Here is a 22,198-nt window from a genome sequence, read left to right as displayed (position 1 = left end):
CTGAAACTCCTTCCTCTAATGAGAGAAATGAGAAAAGGCAGTGAAAGGAGGTGGAATCCTTTGAGAAAGCAAGGAGATTGAGACTCAGGTCAGACTGCGACCCAACTTTAGTACTTACATGTGCTTCTCTCTGGAAAAGTAAGACGAATTACTACCATCTACATGAATCGCTAACCGTTCCCATCCAGTTACTGATGCAGCATAATAACTATTATACGTGTCCATAAATGAGGCAGAATAATGTTACCCTATGTTTCTTTTTGTCTCAACACTGAAGTATACCAGAGATTCTCTGTCCTCATGGTCTATTGTTGCATGAACTATTGGAGGGGGGTGGAAGTACAGGAAACTGGCCCATTTTTGGTGAGGGTAATAGGTGGCATGATATAGACAGATGTGGATTAAATTCATCCTCAGTTCTCCCAGGCTCCTTTTAATAAAGTGTAGAAACAATTCCCCTCCCTCTTCACCTTCGTGTATAAATATACAGATCTAAAGATGAATGTATACATGAACATGATAAAAGTTTAATTTACAGGTAAATTAGATAATATTTGTAATATTTTCAAAACAACACAGCAATGACCAACATGGAGTAGTCTGGGCAAGGCTCTTGCTGCTATCTTGGGAAAAATTATTTCCTATGTCATTTTATTTTGTTTTCTACACTTGAAAAATGGGTCTCATATTACTTGCCCTTTACATACCTCAGAGAAAAAGCAGCAAGGATTAATGAAGTATTTGTTAAGATTTATAAGCTGGAGAAATTAAGAGATCACCATTATTCTTTTAGATTCTTCAAATAAAATCTGCAGTAGAACCATAACCCTTGAACCTTTGTGAATAAGGCAGATGTGAGAATGTAGCAATAATGTAATTTCTAAAGAAGTCTTTGTTGTTTTAAGTGCTTCAATCAAATCTCTAAATCTCAAAAATATCGGAGAAACTGATTCTCAGACAAAAAAAAAATGAACACAGCTGAGATTTGGGAAACCAAGAAAGGTATGATCTTCCAGTGCTGCAGGCTGATGCACCATTCGGCATCTCGCCCTCAGATGAAATTACACTCATTAGATGAATGATTCTAGCGACTTACTAAATGGTTCTCCTCAAAGTCATTGAATTAGTTGAGATTCTCATGCAGCCTTACCCCCACATCTGTTGCTTGGCTACGTATGGGTAAAATGCCAGTTGCTTTTATTTTTCACTTTTCCTTCCAGATGTTTTGGCATCACCTAGTTACAGGCGTGTAATTGTTTAAAAATGCAAGATTAATCCGAGAGAGTTTTACTGTTTTCTGCCTTCTAGGCTATAACTGTAATAATAAAGGAAGTAACTTTATTGTTTTAAAATATGAACTGGGATTTGAAATTCATATCTCTCGTGACCCAGTATTTCAACAACAGACCTATGTACATTTTAAAAAATGTGTTGTATTTCCTGGAGAAACTGCAGGCTGATTCCACACAATAAGAGAAAGGAGAGACTCCATATCCAGAATATATCCAGAATAAATCCTGAAATCTGCAAGGAGTCCATCTGATCTTGACTTGGAAAAATAGACAGATTTTAGAAACAGACTTGGTGGACATGTTATGTACGTAAGTTGCCAGCTTAGTGATCCTAAAGAAATCACTTCTCTACAACTCGATTTTATAAATTGAGGATAATTTAACCTATTTACTTCACAGTCTATTGCTATTATATGTAAAGACATTGTACTACAAAAGTTAGTTATATGTTTGTGTAAGTTACTTATGAAGAAGAGCCTCGGGCCAAGCCTATCTTGGCAGTTTTAAGTACAGGACCATCCATTTGAACTGCAAAGCATACCTAACTCCAGAAATGCATTTGTGTACTTTGGAGAAGACAATCTGCAGAAAGAGGAGAGAGGATGGGCACTCTTTAAGGAGCCAGCCAGCAGGCCTCTGCTTCCCTTGTGGAGAATAGAGGCCTGCACATTCTCAATTCTATTTCTTCTGAAATGCTGACACTGTTCAAGGTATTCACCAAGATGACTACTGCATGCTTCTTTAAGTGTCTGTGACACCATTCATACAGTTCCTAGGTAAAACATCTACTCCACAAACTAGATGGTACTACACTGTGTGATCAACAGATGCTAGTACTGTTAGCACTGTCCCAGTTTGTATTACTAGAACCGATCTGGTGAATATCTGTTCTTACAAAAGGAGTATTAGTGGAACACGCTCTAATTATGAATTCATGAAAAGTCTTAGGATTGCCGAATGACTTTGCACGGTCTAGCTTAATGATCTTGAGGAAACAACCTAAGCTTTCTGACCTTCAGCTACATCACCTAAAATGCAGGTTAGTATTATCAGCCCTGGCCTATTTTCTTTTATCTATTTTGAGTTTTCAATGTAGTAAAGAATAAAGGATCCATTTATGAAATATATAATAGTGATGTAAGGAATTCCTATTACTAGTAGAAATGACAGCTAGATGCCAAAGTTATCTTTAGTCAAAAAATTGAAGCCTTTGCCAGATAAAAGTTTCCAAAGTATCACTCACCTTGCTAGGTTCACAGAGATTTAGGGTTTTGTCCTCAGCTTTGCAGAAACAGAAACTTTAGTGTATCAGCAGCACCTTCCTGAAGTGAATGTTGCTTCCGCACAGACATGCGGTACCCCAACTCTTAGGAGACGCTTGTTTACAAGAAAGCTAATATGTTCATTTACAAGGGAACATAAAGTGTCTGCCCAAGGTCTTGCAGTGTAACATGGTCTGGCTCTACCAAGCACTAGTTGTGAAGTCCTGAAAGCTTAGAGACATACCTGTCTGTGTTCATTCACACAATGTTGATAATATGATTCACGACCACAGAGGCAAGTTTTGTCAAGTACATGGGCAACTCTAGTCAAAATGCTTGTGTCAGGCACCGAGGAAATCTCATGAAACGATGGGATGGCAGTTATGATGATGATGATGATATGGGTGAGCATATTTTATTGTAGCTGTTTCTAAAACTTGAACTAAATCACTAAAGAAGGTGGCTTAAAAAACATGGATGGAACGGTGGTAGGTGTATAATTTAATCTTGGTGGCCAAATGCTCCGATAATGTGTCTGTTCCCAGAGACAGGGCTGATCCCTGAAAGAGCACTCCAGTCTTGGTCCTGAGACCAGGGCATCTCTCTCTGGCAGAACAGGATGAGTGTCTATGACCCTCATAATCCTCTACACCTGCTCAAATAGTTCTCTAAAGCAGTAACACCAGAGATTTAGGAGAAGTTTCAATCTGGGCTGAAACAATTTTGCCTTTTGAGAAGGCATCCTTATTTGATGAGAACCTAGAAATGTACATTATAATGTTAACCTATTTCCATCAGGACTACCTTGATTTTCATTCTCAACAATGACTAGCAATGGGCACCTGGGTGGCTCAGTTGGTTAAGCGACTGCCTTTGGCTCAGGTCATGATCCTGGAGTTCCAGGATCGAGTCCCGCATCGGGCTCCCTGCTCAGCAGGGAGTCTGCTTCTCCCTCTGACCCTCTTACCTCTTCCCTCTTGTGGTCTCTCTCATTCTCTCTCTCTCAAATAAAATCTTAAAAAAAAAACAAAAAAATGACTAGCATTTATTGATTTCTTACTATATACTCCATACCAAGAATTCTACTAAATGTATTACTTCTTTCAATATCCAACCTACTTTTTGCACGTGCTAAGTTTATCAACATGATATACAACAGATAGTAAGTCTTTATTGTTACTACATCTCATACCAATTGAGAAAATAAATACCTTCCTAAAGTGATAGTTCTCAAACAATTTGGTCTCAGGGCCTCTTTGTGTACTAAAACATTATTGAAGAAACCAAAAAAGCTCTTACTTTAAAAAATGTCTGTTATTGGGTTCTCTCAATATTTACCAATTAGAAGTTACAGCTATTTTTTCTCTAAAACCCATCGATACACAAACACGTTTCATCGGCCATTGAACAGCGATATCAATATACGTCACACAACCACTAGAAAACTCCACTCTCCACTTAGGCAAATAGTGTCTTACTATCATAAACACATTTTGACCTTGTGGCTCCCTTAAAAAGGTCTCAAAGACAAAGTCTCTCTGGACTTAAATTTGACTATGCTCTCTTAAAGGTTAAAAGATTCTTGCTGCCCTAATCTCTCCCCATATATTTCAACCATTCTATTATTTAAGACTAGCCTATGCCAGGTGCATTGTACAACCATATAGAAACAATTATCCACATACAAATGATGAATTTGACTCAAAAAAGAGGAGTAGTTTGCCAAACAGCACATGACTTCTAAGTTTTGTAATTAGTTTACTTTCTCTTATCTTTCTGTCCCCAAACCTGTACTCTTCATTATCATGCTCTACTGCCGCCACCAAAGATACATCACCCAGAGATGAAAGAGAACTTAATGACGGTCTGATTTCACTCACATACTACAGAGAACTCTGAAATTCAGTGTTACCATTACACTGGGCCCAGTAATTGAAGCTGTATTCCCCAAATGGTTTTATCAGGCCTCTTAAAAGTAGTTGTTCCTACTGCAGGTAAGTAATTCTAGTATGTGTACATTAAAAAGACAGCCCAGGTAAAGATGATGGGGAGCCACAGTTCATGCTAAAACTACATGGAATAAAATAAATGTACTACCCTAGGACTATTTATTTTTATGCTTTTTATCCCACATATACTGTAAGCAGTTCAATTCCCCATTTTGTTCCTCTATGTATAATAACTAGTACAAGGCCTGTCATCATTGATGTATTCAAAAATTTTGCAAAGATTAGTATTTTTCAAAGGATGTTTGTCCATAGGCCACACTTCTTTAGTAGCATGAAGAGTTCAGCCTTTGACATAAAACCTGGTGGATGACCTTATATACATTCCTGACTTCCCTAGATCTCCCTTCATCTGTTTCTGAAACAATGCTCAGGAGACATCAATCTCAACATTATGAAGAGTAAGTGAAACAAGGGTTTGCACACAGTGAGTAGCATTCTCCTTGGGATTCTGTAGCATCTCAAATGCTAGTTTATCTCGTCACAATCACATATCATTCAATCTTGCATATCTAGACATGGAATCAAGAGAGATTCTAAAAGAGTTGGTACACTAACCAATGCTTTCTTTGCATCCATGCAACTATCCTAAATCCTAATTCTTATGATGTCCAAAAAAATATACCTTGGGTATTCATTTATATTTTCCTGTTGGCCCTCTATGCATTTCTGAAGTACAACAGAAAGATGAGGTGGAAATAAGATGTGCCTACAATGGAGGCCACCATAACCAGGACTTAAACAGGCCAAGATCAACAATCCCTCCTTTGTATCCCCAAATTCCTAAAACATCCTAGGTGGATTCATGCCAACTCCTTTGCCTGTAATATTCCTGCTTTTCTTCTTCACTTGTCCCAAAGTAGCATTGAGCTTGACTGGGAAGCGCACTGGGGAAAGTATATAGAACTCATTTCTTCCTCTTTTGTGTTGTTTGGATGCTTTCTGTTTCCTTCCATTAGATGACTTGACTGCAATCCAGGAGTTGTCTCCCAACTAGAGGAGCCCCACCTCTTGGATGGGAACTAGGACTTCAACAACCTGTGACCACAGAGCCTAGAAGTGTTATGCCGAAACTGTTTGACTCACTAATGTTTTGTGTGTTCAATCAACAACTATTTGGTACACTTAGTCATTATTTTTTTCGACTTAAACCTCTTTAAGATGGACACTATGAGGGACCAAAACAAAACAAACACAAAACAAAAAACCCAGTCAAAAGAAAAAGACAAATATCTAATTCAGCACTTCCCATTTTCACAAAGGTCTCCTATTTATATGCCAGAAGTCATCTCTGGAATATGTAACTGCCTTTTAAAACCCACGTCTAACCAATCATTTCTGATAAATATCCAGATACCTTCAGATTTATTTTAGGTATCCATTTCCCTGAGAAGTCACCCAACACGTCAGTTTCTGTCTTAGATGCTTTTTATATCTTTTCTTAAATAAACAAGTGTGGGTTTCTATGGTATTCTTTGGAGTTCAGTTTTTGTTTTTGTAACTGCTACATAATTATATTGGAAATGTGAAAAACAGTTCAGCAGGAAATCAAATGCTGGCTCAGTATGGGTATTTTTATATCCAGAGATACTCAAATATGAACCGGCAAAGAGATTTGGATACTGTGCCTAACATGCAATCTAATGACAAGCAGCTTATTTAAAAGCCAGGGGGGGGGGAAAGCACAAAAAAGCTCAGAACATTTTTTCCCCAAAACACATTTTTTTTTACATTGCATTAGAGTTGTTCCTTTCGTTTTTGCTAAGCAATAAAGCTGAGAGAAAAGGTTCTTAAAAAAAAAAAAAAATCAGTGTCTCTTAAACATCATGATCAGAACAGTGCAACTCAAAGAACAAATGATGAGGCTTCTATCATTATTACTATTGTTAAAAACAGACACAGGGAATATATTTATACTGTATAACTATGTATCATACTCCATTATAATAAAATTATATATAAAATAATTTATATTGATATCTATTATAGTAAATATAAGTATATATTTTTTTCTGTATCAGCTAGGTGAGTTTTAGCTTCCTCCTCAGTAATAGTTTTCTTTTAATCAGTAAGTAAATACATTTGATTGGTCAAGGAAATTGTTTATGTTCAAGTAGATAGTTATTAATGGAACCTATATTGGAATCATGTTTGTTTGACTGCAAAGTCAACGCTTTTTCATTCCCTGCTTGTCATCCCTGGTTTTACTTCACATCTTCCTTCTTAAACCTATTATTAAGCATTAACTGTCAAATTACAACAGTGGGTGTATGGAGCAGACTTCATCATTCCAAGCTTATCTCAGTGGGTCTGCAGGAGCAAACTATACTATTAGCCTCTCATTTAGATTTTATTTTCTTTTAAGTTTAGGAACTGGAGGCTCCTAAAAATAAAATTCCTTTACAATGGGTCATTCACAGATGTAAATTTTATATTCATCACCCCCATCTGGATCTCCCCACATTCACCCCATTCTGTTAATTTAGAGGGGATGAAAGCCTAATGATATCCTATGGTGTTTGAACCTCTTTTATAAAAAGCTGGTTAAAGAAAGGCCGTGGATTCTTCAACTTTGGAAGGAATGAGCCATCTTTTTTTTTTATTTCCCCCCCTGACTTGTTAATGTGTATCATGGTAGGTCTCAATAGCATCTAGGTTATTGGGAGAGGAGAGAGGCCAAATATTCAGAAAGTGGGGATAAAGAAACAGACAAACCTAGGATCAAATCCAAACTCAGCCCCCGAAATCCAGGGAGCTTGAACTTTGAGTACTTTCTTTATTAGAGTAGAGAATTGATGGTTCCAACCTAAGGAGTTTTTGTGCAAATTAAATGTGATAAAGGGCAGAGAAAGAGCTAGAACACTGTCTATCATACAGTAAGCACACTTTTAATTATATCCTTACTTTCATACTCATCACCAAGCCTTACAACCACCAACACTATTTGCTTCTCTCTGCTCATTAGTTTTCATCAGATGCCAACTTCTGTTCTTTCAAACCCCATCTCTAATGCAGCTTTAGTTTTACTCTGAATTAGGACTGCAGTGGTTGTCAAAGTGTGGTCCCTGGCTCAGCAGCATCCTTCACATGGCACATTGTTAAAAATACAAATTCTTGGCCCAGAAATCTGTTTTAACAAAACTTTAGGTGATTCTGATCCACCATAACGTTTCAGAAACACCATCAGAGTGAACTCCCAAGGAAGATGGCATGGTAGTAGGATCCTCAGCTCACTTCGTCCCCCAGATAAAACAAGGTAACCCTCACATCAGTGTAAATAACCCAGAAAATGAGCCAAACACTGGAAGTACAGACTCTCCAAGCTAACTATAGAGAAAAGACCACATGAAAGAGGGTAGGAAAGACAGAGACACAGTTGGGAGCTAGACAGAGGGATTTTCGATGGAAGGGAGGGATGCCACTGGCACAGACGGGAAAAACACAGATCCTCACACCAAGCAGCCGAGGCACAGGGAACCTGCATGGGGAAGATGAATCCCCCATAACTTCCTGCTTTGAAAACCAGAGAGGCCAAATTTTAAGAGTTCTTAAAAATCAGCAGGGTTTAACACCTGGAACTTTACAAATCCATCAGGCGTGGCTCCAAGAAAGCCCAGAGCAATTGGAAACTGAATACCTGACCTTAATGAGATAGCCTGATGGGGACACAGCATTAGAAGCAGCAGTTTGAAAAACACATGAGGTACATGAGAAGGACATTTGTTTACTGATCTCAAAGTATGCAGGAGGGGCAGGGATCATTGGGAGACTTCTCCAGGAACAAAGGAGCGATCAGGCACCATTTCCCTCCCTCACCCCGACCCTAGGCACAGAGACACCTGTGAGAACCAGCCAACACCAACACTCACTTCCTAACTTGTTAACAACGTGCCCTGCCTGTCATGTTCTCCCACACACCTGTCTCCTTCAATACACCCTAGGCCTGAGCCCAACCAAAGCAGTGCCACAAGCCTGGCAGTGTGCAAGCAGCCCTAACAGATGCCAGCACCACTCCAAAGTGACTCATGCCCCAAGGAGAAAGGAAGATAACCACAGACAGCACTCTGACTGCTAAACTGGCAGTGGGCTGGGGGCAGACATTAGGTCAGACTACAGGCCCTGCCCACCAATCAGAGCTTCACAGGGGATAACACAGGGAAAGGGCCCTGCAGTTTCGTGCTACTACATCTCTGGTAAACATCTGGTCTGACTCAACTTAAGCCAGAGGTGGCCTCAGACTGGCCCACTAACACCACAGGGACAACACCATACCCTTAACAGGCAAAAAGAACCACTGCAGACTAGACTGAAAGCAAAAGCAGTGCACCTACAACGATAGGGTGCACAAGACACACATAGGAGACGCCCCTCAAGTGCCAGGTTCTGATGAACAGGGGACATTGCACAACAGGACACTACAGAACCTCTTCTTGATAAGGTCATTACTTTCAAAAGCGGGAAACATAGGTGACTTTCCTAACATACACAGATACACAGATACACACACACACACACACATACACACACACACACACACAAACACACACACAAAACAGACTTAGAAAAAGTGAGGACAGAGGGAGTAAGTCCCAAATGAATGATCAGCACAAAGTCATAGCAAGAGAGCTAAATGAAATGGAGGTAAGTTAATTTGCCTGCTAGAGAATTTAAAGTAATGGTCATAAAGTTATTCACTGGGTTTGAGAAGAGAATGGAGGGCATCAGTGAGACCCTTAAAGAGAGAAAATACAGAAAAGAACCACTCAGAGATGAAGAATTCAATAACTGACATTAAAAATATACAAGAAAGAATAAACAGTAGACTAAAGGAAGCAGAAGAATTTATCAACAACCTGGAGGACAGAGTAATGCAAAGCAATCAAGCTGAACAGGAGAGAGGAAAAAAAAAAAAAGAAAAATAATGAAAATATTTTTAGGGAATTCAGTAACACCATCAAGCATAATAACATTTGCATTATAGGGATCCCAGAAGGACAAGAGAGAAAAGCGGACAGCAAATTTGGAAAATATAGTAGCTTAAAACTTCTGTAATCTGGGTGCCTGGGTGGCTCAGTTGGTTAAGCGACTGCCTTTGGCTCAGGTCATGATCCTGGAGTCCCAGGATCGAGTCCCACATCGGGCTCCCTGCTCAGCAGGGAGTCTGCTTCTCCCTCTGACCCTCTTCCCTCTCGTGCTCTCTATCTCTCATTCTCTCTCTCTCAAATAAATAAAATCTTTAAAAAAAACAAAACAAAAACTTCCATAATCTGAGGAAGGCAACAGAAGCCCAGATCCAGTAGTCTCAGAAAGCCCTCAACAAAATCAACCCAAAACATATAGTATTTAAAATGGCTAAAAAGTAGAGATAAAGATAAATCCCCCCCAAAAAGAAGTAGAGATAAAGAGAGTTTTTAAAGCACCAAGACAAAGGAAAACTGCTACATACAAAGGAAACCACATAAGGCTAACAGCTGATTTTTCAGCAGAAACTCTGCAGGCCAGAAGGGAGGGCATGATGTATTCAAAGTGCCTTACAAAAGAAAACAACAACAACAAAAAAAACAATCTGCAGTCAATAATACTCTCTATCCAACAAGGCTATCATTCAAAACAGAAAGATAAAGAGTTTCCCAGGCAAATAAAAGCTAAAGGAATTTATGAGCACTAAACTAGCCCTACAAGAACGTTAAAAGGGATATATTGAGCAAAAAAGAAAGACCATAAGCAGAAAAAAAGTAGGGACACAAAAACACTAAAAGTATGTTATAAAAACCACTCAAGGGATTCACAAAATAAGGAATGTAAAGTATGCCACCATATACCTATAACATGGTGGGGAGAGGAGTAAACAATGGGTTCAAACTTAAGTGATCATCAACTGAATACAGACATGAGATGTTATATATAAACCTAGCGGTAACCACAAATCTAAAACCAGTAATAGCAAAAAATGAAAAGAAAGGAATGAATCTAGGGCCATCATTGGGGAAAGCCAACTAATTGTGAGAGAAAAGAGCAAAAGAAGCAGAGAAAAACTCCAAAAACCATAAAACAAATAAAAAAGTGGCAATAAGTACATACCTCCTACCAATAATTACTTTGAATGTAAATGGACTAAATGCTCCAAGAGAAATAGGGTCACAGAATAGACAGAAAAAAGTAAACTCATTTATATGCTGCATACATGAAACTCATTTTAGACTTAAAGATGCATGCATATTAAAAGTGAAGGGATGATAAACATTCATTATACAAATGGAAGTGAATAGAAATCTGGGTTAGTAACACTCACATTGGACAAAACAGATCTTACAACAAAGGCTTTATTAAGGGACAAAAAAAAATTACATAATCATAAGGGGGATAATCCAATAAGATACAACAATTGTAAAAGTTTACGTACCCAACTGGGGAGCACCAAATACATAAAGCAGCTAATAACAAACATAAAAGAAGTAATCAATAGTAATACCATAATAGTAGAGGACTTGAACACCCCACTTACATCAATGGACAGATCATCCAAGCAGAAAATTCAACAAGGAAACAGTGGCTTTGAATGATATATTGGACCAGATGGCTTTAACAGATATATTCAGAACTTTCCATCCTAAGACAGAATATATATTCTTTTTAAGCTGCACATGGAAATTTAACCTGAACAGATCACATACCAGGACATGAAACGGTCTCAACAAATTAAAGGAGACTGTGTCATACCATGCATCTTTTCTGACCACAATGTTATGAAACTAGAAATCAACCACAAAATTCTGGAAATAAATTCATGGAGAGTAAATGACATGCTGCCAAACAAAGAATGGGTCAAAAGAAATCAAAGAGGAAATTAAAAAAAAAAATACATGAAGACAAATAAAAATAAAAAACACAATGGTACAAAAATCTTTGGTATGCAGTTGATAGCAATATAGGCCAACCTCAAGAAGAAAAATTTCAAACCACCTAACCTTATACATTAAGGAGCTAGAAAAAGAACAAAACTCAGAACCAATATAACCAAGGAAATAAAGATTAAAGCAGAAATAACCACAAGAAACAAAAAAATCATGAATCCAGCAACTGTTTCTTCGAAAAGATAAAAAAATTTGCTATTCAGACTCATTAAAAAAAAAAGTGGGGGGCACTCAAAAAGAAATCTGAAATGAAAGAGTAGAAATAACCAATACCTATCACATCCCAAAACTGAATCAGGAATAAATAGTGAATGTAAGATGACCAATTACCAGCAATGAAATTTAATCAGTAATCAAAAAAATCCCAACAAAAGATCAGGATCAGATGGCTTCACAGGTAAATTCTACCAAATATTTAAAGAAGACATACTACTTATTCTTCTTAAACTATTCCAAAAAATAGAAGAGGAAGCAAGGCTCCCAAATTCATTCTTTGAGGCCAACATTACCCTGATACCAAAACCAGACACAGTACAAAGTAAGTGAACTGCAAGCCACTATCTCTGATGAACATTTATGTAAAAACTCTCAACAAAATATTAGCAAACTGTATCCAACAATACATTAAAAAAAATCATTCACCACAATCAAGTGAGATTTATCCCTGGGATGCAAGGGTGGATCAATATTTTCAAGTCAATCAACATGGTATATTCACATCAGTAAGAGAAAAAAAATAAAACCATATGATCATTTTAATAGATGCAGAAAAAACACTTGGCAAAGTACATCTATTCATGATGAAAACCTTCAACATAGTGGGTTTAAAAGGAACATATCTCAACGTGATAAAGACCATATATGAAAAACCCACCATTGAGTATAACATCAAACTCAATGGTAAACAACAACAACAATCTGTCAACTTCCCCCCTAATATCACAAACAATATAAGGATGTCCACTCACAACACTTTTGCTCAACATGGTCCTGGAAGTCCTAGCCACAGTAATCAGAAAACAAAAAGAGAAGGACTCCAAACTGGTAAGGAAGTAAAACTTCCACTCTTTGCAGTATATATACAAAATCCTTAAAGACTCCACCCAAAACCACTAGAATTGATAAATTCACTAATGTCATAGGATGCAAAAATCAATATACAGAACTCTGTTGAATTTTTATATACTAATACTGAAACAGCAGTAAGAGAAATTAACAATCCCATTTACCAAAAATAAAATACCTACAAATAAACTTAACTAAGGGGTGAAAGACCTGAACTCTGAAAACTATAAAGTATAGCATGGCACCTGGGTAGTTCATTCAAATTGCTGCCTTCAGCTCAGGTCATGATCCCAGGGTCCTGGGACCAAGCCCCGCGTTGGGCTCCTCGCTCAGCAGGAAGCCTGCTTCTCCCTCTCCTACTCCCCCTGCTTGTGTTCCCTCTCTTGCTGTCTCTGTCAAATAAATGAAATCTTAAAAAAAAACAACACAAAACAAAACAAAACTAGAAAACACTAAAGAAAGAAATTGACACAACAAATGGAAAGATACTTATGTTCGTGGATTGGAATAATAAATATTGTTAAAATATCCATACTACCCAAAGCAATCTACAGATTTAATCCATTCCCTACCAAAAATACCAACAGCATTTTTCACAGTATCAGAACAAATAATCCTAAAGTTTGTAAGGAACCACACAATACCCCAAACAGCCAGAGCAATCTTGAATAAGAAGAAAACTGGAGGTATCACAATCCCCAATTTCAAGATATACTACAAAGCTGTAGTAATCAAAACTCTATGGTACTGGCACAAAAACAGACACATAGATCGATGGAACAAAATAGCCCAGAAGTAAACTCACAATTCTATGATCAATTCATCTTCGACAAAAGAGGCAAGAATACACAATGGAAAAATGACAGTTTCTTCAACAAATGATGTTGAAAAAACTGGACAGCAACATGCAAAAGAATGAAACTGAACCACTTTCTTAAAACATACACAAAAAGAAACTCAGGATGGATTAAAAGAACCTGAATGTAAGACCTGAAACTATAAAAATCCCAGAAGAGAGCACAGGCTCTGACATTGGCTGTAGCAACATTTTTCTAGATAGGTCACCCGAGGCAAATGAAACAAAAGTAAAAAAACTACTGGGACTACATCAAAATAAAAAGCTTCCTGCACAGTGGAGGAGATGAACAAGAAAGCTAAAAGACAGCCTATGGAATGGGAGAAGATATTTACAAATGACATACCTGATAAAGTGTTAGTATCCAAAATATATAAAGAATGGATACTAATCATCATACCAAAAAACCCCCCAAATAATCCATTTAAAAAGGGGGGGGGGGCAGAAGACATGAACAGATATTTCTCTTAAGGAGACATACAGACGCTCTACCGACACATAAAAAGATACTCAACATCACTCATTGTCAGAGAAATGCAAATCAAAACCACAGTTTCACCTCACACCTGTCAGAATGGCTAAAATAAAAAAAAAAAAACACACACAAGAAACAACAAACATTGGCGAGGACATGGAGAAAAGGAATACCCGTGTCTCATTGGTGGGAATGAAAGCTGGGGCAGCCACTGTGGGAAACCGTATGGAAATTCCTCTAAAACTAAAAACAGACCTACCATATGATCCAGTAATTCCACTACTTGGTATTTACCCAACGAAAACAAAAACACTGATTCAAAAAGATACATGCAACCCTGTGTTTACTGCAGCATTATTTACAATATCCAAGTTACGGATGTTGTAAATATCCCAAGTGTCCATCAATAAGTGAATGGGTGAAGGTGTGGTACATATGTACAATGGAATATTCATGTCATAATAAAAGAATGAAATCTTGCCATTTTCAACAACATGCAGGGATCTAGAGAGTATAATGCTAAGTGAAATCGGTCAGAGAAAGACAAATACTAGGTGATTTCACTCACAGTCGAATTTAAGAAACAACTGAAAAAGGAAAAAAAAAGAAAGAAAGAAAGAAACCAAGAAACAGAGTCTTAATTACAGAGAACAAACTGATGGTTCCTGGAGGGGAGGTGCATGGGGGAAATAGATGAGTGGGATTAAAGATTACACATACCTTGATGAACACTAAGTAATGTATGGAAGGGTGAATCACTACACTGTACACTATGAACTAATATAACACTATGTTAACTACACTAGTATAAAAAACAAAAATCATCTCACCCATATTCTCCCCCCTCCATTCTCCACACCGCAGATTCTCCATTCCAGTAACCTTTTCTCCTCAATCTGAATCCTCATGTTCTGTACCCTAGGTTTCCCTTATTTCAATATTTTAATGTCTATGATGGGCCCTTTTGAAACAGAGTAAGATAATTTCCTTAATCTGTCATCAGAAGGCAACCATAATTCACTTAATTTTCCAACAATATCTTCTTCTCCGTCTTGATCCCTCATCACCGGAAGATATTCTCAACTCTTCTCCTCTTGATCAAGATGTTTGTTATGTGTGAAATCTGACAAAAAGCCTACTGTTACTCATGATCCTGATGAAAATATACCTTCTGCAAGGAATCCTCCCAGAGAATACGGTCTTTCCTGTCCAATGGAGAAATCTCACCCTGCTCCCAATTACCAACTTTTTAGTAAATCATGTGTTTGAGTTTCAAATGCATGCCTGAAGGAAAAGCTCTTCACTTTATGGATGCACTAGTAAGGCTCCAAGAGAAAGGAATCATGTCTTACTGTGTTCCAAGTGCCCAATTCTTAGCACAGTAGGTGAATGTGGAGTACTTGCTGAAACAAGCTGAACCCTATCTGTTCTGGGGATTTCTTCATTTTCAAAACTTTAGAAAAATCATACTGATAGATTATGAAATCATTATGTTTTGGCAAGACTTTTTTTTTTTTAAGATTTTATTTATTTATTTGACAGAGAGAGACATAGTGAGAGCAGGAACACAAGCAGGGGGAGTGGGAGAGGGAGAAGCAGGCCTCCCGCCGAGCAGGGAGCCTGATGCGGGACTCGATCCCAGGATCCCGGGATCATGACCTGAGCCGAAGGCAAATGCTGAACGACTGAGCCATCCAGGCACCCGCAAGACTTTCTTTCTGAATCCAGGCTATGGAGACATGGAGTGGTCATTTCACATCTCAGAGGATTTCCTCTCCATTCTTCGATGGGGTTCTGTAGGGCTCAACCAAAACAGTGCTTGTGAAGCACTCAACTCAATGCCTGGCCCAAATTTGGTAAGGATGTTAGTTTCTTTGTTTTTAGTTGATTTGAGTTTGTAGGCAGATCAAATGGACAGTCGTAAAAGGAGCGGGCACAACACATCCTGGTGAAAAACAGTATAACCCCTGGCCTTGGGCAACATGTAAGGTGGATCTCTGTATGAGAGGGACATCAGGAACCCGAAAGTATCACTGGTGTAACTAAAGGTAGAGCCTAACCAATGCCCTGCCACCCCAACTGAGATGGAAGCAAGGAATCATAGTTTAAATGTCTACCATTTTGCTCAAGGGTCACCTGACCTGGCACTGAAATGCTAGGTGGGTGGGGGTGGATAAAGACAGAATTGGTGCCTATTTTTAGCCCCAGTTTCTAAGCTTTGGATTAGGGATTCCTGTAATCAGAAAATGTGCTGCATTTTCATTCTTGGCTTTGCTGCTTTGTAACCTGCTTCCACTTGTTCAATACAGATCAGATTAAACGATAAACGGGCTTGTTGGGTAATGAAGTGTGGGCTGGCATTATTCAAGGCTTGCCTTAAGGCTCTCAGAAGGGAAGAGAAATAAAGTTTCTTAGATCAGAAGCCTGGCTCCTTGGGGAAGGAGAGGGGACTCAGGGCTCCCCTCCGCTGGCACCTTTCTCATGGTTTCTGACTCCTAAGATTGATTAGTATTTTATGGGAATCCCTCCCACTGAACACAGTCAATGGGCCACAATTTTCATACAAGGAGAGCACAGTTCTTCTTGCCCTTTACATCTCAGCTTCAGTCACTGAGGAAAGCAGGACTTGAGAAAATCCAGAAAGCCATAGTACATGTACGTCTGTCTGCCTGAGACTTTTAACAAAGAGCTGAGTGGGGTGTAGCAAAGCAAAGATCCTTTTCACTCATCAGTTAATAGTGCCCATTTGGAGTCAGAACTCAGCAGGGTACTCTCCAGTGGTATTAATACATTATTTCCTTTACTCATTCATTAAGTTAGCAAGTATTTATTGGGAGCACCAAGTACTATGCTAGGCTTCCAGGATAAAACAGTGATCAATAATAAAACAGTAATAAAATGTTTTATGGGAACAAGGACTTATTTCTTCCTTTCAAAATGTATTCTCAAAGCCATAAGCAAATAAGTGGTTATTTATAAGCTTAACCAGTCATTTGAAGGAAAAGAGCATGGATCTGTGAGACCTTACAACAAAGAAACCTGACCCAGTTTGGTTATCAGGAAATAGTAATAATAATAGCTAATGCTTATATTAACAGTTACATAGAAGCTCTTGTAGCATTTTAAGAACACCAATAGGTTTATTATATTACAAATTGCTATTGCGGCTGAAATTGTAAAAAACCCCACAGTTAACCAGTTGACAGCTATCAGAAATACTGTGTCTAATCTTTTCTCCCAAATAGGTAAGGTTTTAGAGCAAAGAATTTGGACTCACATGTAGTAAACTGAGGATTCTGGAAGAAAGGGGAGTACATATGTGTAGGCTGTAGATCATTATCACTTCTTGGTCATACATACTGAGATTCAGCATCCTGGCATGAATTACATTTTAAGAGAGGAAAAAAATGGCCATATTTCCAACTCCTCCCATTAAGAGTTGACATTTATTCATCCACTCCTTGAACCTCTTGTTTTTTTAACATAAGGTTTTGTATTTATTTTGGGGGGGTGGGGGAGGAGCAGAGCCAGATGGAGAGAGAGAATCTGAACCTGGCTCCATGCCCAGTGCAAGCTCGATTCCACAACTCTGAGATCATGACCTGAGCCAAAATCAAGAGTCAGACGCTTAACTGACTGAGCCACCCAGGCGCCCCACCCCTTCAACTTCTTTTCTTGGTTATATGACTTGTTTTGGCCAGTGAGGTAATCGCAAACGTGATGCAAACAGAGACTTGAAAAGTGCTTCCTCACCAGTCTTCTGCTGTTACTTGGAATACTGAGCACATTACTGGAGAAGCTGAGCTAGCCTACAAGAGGATGAGAGACACGTGGAGCGGAGAACAGCTGTGCCCACTATGGCACCTGGTCTAAGCAGCCTGCTATACACATGTAAGGTCAACGCAGACCATCTACCCTCAGACAAGCCACAAGATTAGCAAAGCCAGTTCAAACCAAAAGAACTGCCCAGATGCCCCCACAGAACCAGGAGACATGCATGTTTATTATTCTAAGTTTAGACATGGTTTATTATGCCACAGAGATCAACCAGTTCAGGTCACAGTGTTCCGGGGACCACTTTGGTTCCCTTTCTCCGTAAGTCCAAGTGGCTGGGAAAAATAGGGGGGAGATGAGTGACCAATAGAATGTTTAGCAATACGACAAAGGAGATAAGGGATGTGAGAGGGGGTAAGCACCAGCTTTAGTCTGCAGGAGGTGAGAGAAAAGAAGGGACAAGGAAGGGAAAAGCCTGAGAGAGAGAAGACAATGCTATTGAGGACTCACTATAGACCGGGCTCTATCCGGCGTCCTTTATCTGTATTAGCTCAATTAACTCTCATAACAAACTTCATATACAGCAACTGAGGCTTAAAAAGATTATGTAACTTACTCAAGTCACACTTGAAGCATACATTAAACCCAGTATTTTGGCTGTCACAATTTGACTCAAAGTTTATGCTTTTTAACTAATAACCACTACTACTTGCTGTGAAAGTGGTGACAGAAATGCCCATGACCTGGGTTTCAGGTTAGAGCTAGGGAGCTTTTCAAGTTGAGAACCTGGCCAGGACACTTAGGGCTGACCGAGGAAAGACACTTCTATCCAGTGCATATCATGTGGAAAATTATATTCCCCAAATAATCCCAAGATGATACTTCCAGAACAAACACAATTTGCTAGATCCTCAGACTGAAGTGAGGTGGTTCTGCTCATGATGAGCAGACTCCTTTTGGGTACATCCTCTTTAATCATACAGTAAGGATAAAAGTAATGTTTGCTTTATCATTATAATAATCAATATTGCATTGCCATTATTATCAACACAACAGCATACCAACCAGTCTTAAAGGTCAACTTGCTTCAGGTTTATTCACTCCTTGCTTGCTGACCTAAACCCCATAGTTTGTAACAAAACTAACCTGCTTCCCTTGAGATCCTGCAGACCGCAGGCCATGAGGAACAAAGGACCACACGTTCCAGAAGATAAGGCCTGACAGCACACGAACACAGCAACCACAGACTGGCCTACTCCACACACCCTGGAATTTTAATTGCTGGTACAGGGGGAGGAGTCTGGACTGCCTTATCAGGACACGCCTGTTGGTTGCAGGGGCATTCTTAACTGAGAATCACCTGGGAGCCTTGATTACTGGCAGAGTGGCAGAATCTGGAAGGCTTGCAAGGACAAATGATCAACTGCTGAGCACCAGCTTCTCCTGCACGTGGCTCCCCCTCACCATATCCCGTGTCTTCCACTTTAAAAGCCTCCTGCTTCGGGGCCACCTGGGTAGCTCAGTTGGTTGACAGTCTCTTGGTTTAGGCTCAGGTCATGATCTCATGGTGGTGAGACTGAGCCCTAGGTCGGCTCTGCCCTCAGCGTGGAGTGGGCAGAGAATTTCCCTCCCCTTCTTCCCGCCCCCCTCCTTCCCCCCACCTCTCTCTCTCAAATAAATAAACAAAATCTCTAAAAAACCTCCCACTTTGGGGTGCCTGGGTGGTTTAGTGGGTTAAGCATCTGACTTCAGCTCCCGTCATGATCCCAAGGTCCTGGGATCCAGTCTGTGTTGGGCTTCCTGCTCAGCAGGGAGTCTGCTTCCCCCTCTCCCTTTGCCCCCTCTCCCCCCGCTTGGGTTCTCTCTCATGCTCTGTCTTAAAGAAATACAATCTTAAAAAAAAAAAAAATCAAAACCCTCCTGCTTCACCTGGACTGGGATGATGTTCTTTAGAACATTAGCCGGCCATCTTTCCATTCTCTGCCTTTATTTTTAAAGATTGATTTATTTATTTGAGAGAGAGAGTGTGTGTGCACAAGCCAGAGGGAGAGAGAATTTCAAGCAGACTCCACGCTGAGCGTGGAGCCCAACACAGGACTTGATCTCACAACCCTGAGATCATGACCTGAGCCAAAATCAAGAGGCAGATGCTTAATCAACTGAGCCACCCAGGAACTCTCTCAAGTTTGCCTTTAAAGCAGCAAGCAGCTGAACCTGAATTCAGAACCCGTCATGTGTCCATTAACAATTTTACACTGATAAATCAATCTACTACTATCTGATCTTTATAATCATGCATATATCTGTATCTAGGGCCTTCCCCATCTCCTCCCCCCCACCTTATCTGCTACCCTCAAAGCTGCAAATGACCATTTGCCGCCACCTGCACCTGAGAAGCTTGAATTGCTATTTGCTGCTTACCTCCTTTCTATCCTTTGTCTACAGTTAGAGTTATTGTTGAGGCTCTGGGGTGGGTCGTTTATAGAGAGACCAGGACAAGACAGGGACAGAAACCTCCCACCTTCTGTCTTTTTCTACGTTAGGACTAAGGGGCTGTTAGTCATAGTGACATCCTAAAGAAGATCTTGGTTAAAACCCGTGCTTTCCTAAGTAGATGAGAACAAAAGAGGGGAAGAGATGAAAAAGATGGAGAGGTTGTGGGAAGATATTGATAGAATGGTTGCAGAACACAGAGGAATTAAGGGGAAATTCCCAAGTCAGTATGCAAAGCACTGGAGTAGCAATATAGGATGTGGGGCTACAGTGGTTAAAATAAAGCAGATGTGGGCTACCCACGCAATGATATTCATTTGGAGCGTGCATCAGCATCTTCTGGAACGTAGAATGATGCTGATTCCAATCCTTTCCTATGGAGAACTGTGAGCTGGATGCTGACCCCTTTTCCAGGAACCTAGAGCTTCCCCTTGACTTTCACATATTTTATTTCCCACATCCCTTCATTATCATCCTTGCTGTTAACAATACTGATCTCCCACCTTACAGCACTTGTATGCTTGTCTGAGGTAGGAGCCTATAGTCTCAGAGTGTCATATCGCTATGGCCTGTCTGATATTTGGGAACCCCTTACCCACCCCTGCACCTGAATTTCACTGTTCACCTCAGGCTCCCAGCACCCTTTCCCGTCTATGAGAGTTATTAACTGGACAATGGTGTTCCATCATCTGCTTCCATTCAGTCCTACACTAGGGAATGGCATTGATCTTAATGAAACTTTAGCCTCTATTATGCCACATGCAATAGAGAAGAGATTAAATATTTTGAAAAGGATCTTGATACAAAATTCGAAGTCTTTAGTCCAAGCAGGCTCTCCAAAAATGTGCCTGCTTCATCGTGAGGGCCTTTTCTTAACCACCGGGCAGTCTACCGTGCCTGAACCAAGGACAAGAGGAAGGTCAGTGAACAAACCCATCCTATTGGTTGTGCAATGAAGAAACACAGCTGCGCCTCACGGTCACACACAGACCATGATTACCAGTTTTGTTGTTGGGAGGAGATGGAGTAACATACCATATAAGCGAAATAAATAATTTTAAACTGAGCTGTGATTCAAAGCCCAGGATTAAGGCTGCCTTAACCATAATAATTTATCAATTTCTAGAGGTTATAGATGGACTTTGAGCTAAGAGGTGTAGTACTAACACTTTCAATTCTCACTACGCCCAAGATTTTACAGAATAATTATGATTCCCATTCCACAGATGAGATAACTGAGAGCGAATGAGGAGAAATAATTTGCCAGAGGTTATATGGCCAACGGACACGGCCAACTCCAGGACTCAAGATTTCTCTGAACGATGAGCTATAAAGATAGATTTTTTCCGAATTATCCTGGGTTGGACAAAGCAATTATTCTGGCAACTGGGCCCTACTCCAGGAAAAAAAAACATTTCTTAAGTGCTATCAAACTAGTGTTTTCCCAGGGAGATTTAGCCATCATTAGTGAAAAGCTTCATTTGCAATATTGTGTGCAGTCCACTGTAGTGGGCCAGAGCAGTGCATTATCACTAACTCAAAGAGATTAATTTAATGGGCAATTATATGCTTCCTGCTTTAAAATACCTTCAGGTAACCAATAGTAGTGCTTTTCCTCCGTGTCAGCTCCCAGGCACACGGGGTCAGCGGGGTCAGCGGGTTTCCCCACTTACCACCTCACATCACCAGTTTCTCTGCTCTAAAATTGGCATTCAATGCCTCTAAAAAGCCCCTGCAGAGACTATTCAAAGCAAGTGGATTCCCACACTGTTCCCCAATGTCCTTTATGTCCCCTACAGCTGTGTTAATCACGCTGCTCTGGTAGGTAGGTCTTAGCACCCTTTTCAACCTAGAGGAACCCTATGCATTGTCTGATGGGCCTTAGGCTACATCACAGCTCAGGGAGATATCACCTGATCACCGCAGGAATGACAACAAATAAAGATAAAAGCAAACAAAAGAACACCTCGGCTTTCTCTGTCTTCCTTCAAGGCACTGTTAGATATTTCGGTACCTCTGATGGGGGAGGGGTGGAGAAGACGTGTGAAAGCTCAGTTAAGT

The 22,198-nt window shown here is 39.7% G+C and overlaps 1 protein-coding gene across 10 annotated transcripts in view; it reads right to left on the bottom strand.

Annotated features, from left to right (window-relative positions):
• CDH8 (cadherin 8) overlaps nt 1-22,198 on the bottom strand; it is a 353,942-nt gene that overhangs the window by 105,550 nt on the left and 226,194 nt on the right. The window contains exon 1 of one of the 10 annotated variants that reach the window (XM_073880206.1): nt 18,791-18,920. The exons of the other annotated variants lie outside the window; for them this stretch is intronic. The gene's annotated coding sequence lies outside the window, so the exon portion shown is untranslated. Of the gene's footprint in view, nt 1-18,790; nt 18,921-22,198 lie in introns of those variants that run through there. 10 annotated transcript variants of the gene reach the window in all.

Source organism: Callorhinus ursinus, unplaced genomic scaffold (assembly GCF_003265705.2).
Source record: "Callorhinus ursinus isolate GAN/ISIS: 27379988/994484 unplaced genomic scaffold, GSC_fseal_2.0 scaffold37, whole genome shotgun sequence".
NCBI classification, from domain to species: Eukaryota; Metazoa; Chordata; class Mammalia; order Carnivora; family Otariidae; genus Callorhinus; species Callorhinus ursinus.
This window is presented reverse-complemented; position numbering and strand designations above follow the sequence as displayed.